The following is a 2,418-nucleotide window of genomic DNA, read 5'->3' on the forward strand; positions in this document are numbered from 1 at the left end:
TGGAAATGTGTGCTTTTTATGGCCACAAAGTATTTTAGATTCATGTCAGCATGCTTTTTTTTATTGATGAGGGCTCGTCAGATTTTTCAATATTAAAGTTTTTCAAAAACCATGACAAAACAAGCATTAACAAATCCAAAAGGCTACTAGACATACCACACCCATTGGATTTGCCAAAGCTTGTTTTTATTTTCAGTCCTCATTTTCTTGATTTCTTTATTTTATCATTCTCATGCCTTTTTTATTCTCAAAGAAATGCACCCAATCAAGCTAATTTAGCATACACGCATACACTTTCCCCTAGTGATATTTATAACTACAACGTATTCTTTATGAGACCGCAGTGAGTTTCAGTAGTTTACAAGATTGTTGCTCATATGTTCAAATGGGGCTCCCTATAAATTGGACTGTCAATTGTGTGGAGAAATTCTGATTGTTATGAAATGTCTTTCCCCGAAAATGTCTTTAGGCATCAGGGTTGTTCTTTGTACATTCAACAAATGGTGATAACGAACACTGGGCCATTCACCATATTTAGGACACTGGCGACCTCGTGTGGGCATCAGTTGTAAATCATTTGCGTCCTAGTTTGCATTTTGAAATGTATTGATTATACTACGTATATTTTTTCATGCACATATTTCATTGCAGGTGATTCGTAATATCCCAGTTTTGAGGCACTCTCAACAAGGAGTTCGGAATCGTTTATCTGCCTTGCTTTTCTGAACGTTTGCGAGGCAAAACTTAATTCATGCTAACATGACAGTGTGAGTGTGCAGACTGGACCCATTCATGTAGACATAGAATTCAGGATCGTATATGCAATCTGTTATGGAGCCTATAGTAACGTGGGTGGGTAAGTTAGCTTGTTTGCGTCAACATGGGTAGAACTCTCACCTACAATGGTTGTGAAGAATGCAGGGTGGTGAGTCGACTCTGGCCATTTTCACACTGTTTCTGAACACAGATCCCTCGTGGTGTCTGCCGTTTGTGGGGTCTGTTTGAATTCTCCCGGGTTCTGTTGGTTGGCTGGTCTCTGCTTAGGGATTAAGGGCCAGATGTCGGTGAAATAGATTTACCGATTTTAAATTACCGAATTTTACCGATTCGGTAATTAAAAATCGGTAAATCTATGGGGTCGACATGTAGGTATTCCAGATGTGCTGGAATACCGAATCGGATGAATTCGGTATTTACTGATTCGGTAAATACCGAATCGGTAATGCCCATTCATTCCTATGGGCTTTGAAGCCCAAAGGAATGAATGGGCATTACCGATTCGGTATTTACCGAATCTGTAAATACCGATTTTCACAAGGGTGCAGGGGGTGTCACTTTGACACCCTCTGGCACCCCCAAAACAGGCTCGGGTGCCATGTGGCAGGCATACATGCCCTAAGGGCAGGTCTGCCTGTCACATGGCATAGGTGTGCATGCACACCAGGGGCCAGATGTAGGTAAGTAACATTTACCGAATCTTAATTACCGAAAATTACCGAATTTTACCGATTCGGTAATTAAGATTCGGTAAATGTGAGGGGTTGGTATGTAGGGAATCCAGATGTTCCCTTTTACCGAATCGTTAAAATTCGGTATTTACCGATTCGGTAAATACCGAATCGGTAAAGCCTATTGATTCCTATGGGCTTCAAAACCCATAGGAATCAATAGGCTTTACCGATTCGGTATTTACTGAATCGGTAAATACCGAATTTCACAAGGGTGCAGGGGGTGTCACTTTGACACCCCCTGGCACCCCCTAAACAGGCGTGGGTGCCATGTGGCAGGCATACATGCCCTAAGGGCAGGTCTGCCTGTCACATGGCATAGGTGTGCATGCACACATGTGCATGCACACCGGAATCGGTATTTTACCATGAGGTTTTATTTCATGGTAAAATACCGATTCTGTAAGGCCTCTGGGACTCAGAAGAGTCCCACCTACATATGTAAAATACCGAATCGGTATGAATACCGATTCGGTATTTTACAGATTCGGTAACTTTACCGATTCGGTAAATATACCGAATCGGTAAACAAGGTCCCCCTACATCTCTTTGACCCATTTACCGGTCGGTAACGTCCGAAATCGGCCGTTACCGACCGGTAAAGGCCACCTACATCGGGCCCTATAATCGGTATCTTACCATCAAATTGGATTTGATGGTAAAATACCAATTCGGTAAGGCTCCTGGGACTCTGAAGAGTCCCACCTACATAAGGGTGGCTCAGATTCGGTAAATTTACCGATTTTGTATTTTACCGAATCGGTAAAATTACCGAATCGGTAATTTTACCGATTCGGTAAAATAATGCCCCCTACATGCCTATCACCTATTTACCGATCGGTAACGCCCGAAAATACCGATTTTCGGCCGTTATTGACCGACCTACATCGGGCCCCAAGTCATGGAGAAG

Source organism: Lissotriton vulgaris, chromosome 4_1 (assembly GCF_964263255.1).
Source record: "Lissotriton vulgaris chromosome 4_1, aLisVul1.2, whole genome shotgun sequence".
In the NCBI taxonomy this organism is placed as follows: domain Eukaryota; kingdom Metazoa; phylum Chordata; class Amphibia; order Caudata; family Salamandridae; genus Lissotriton; species Lissotriton vulgaris.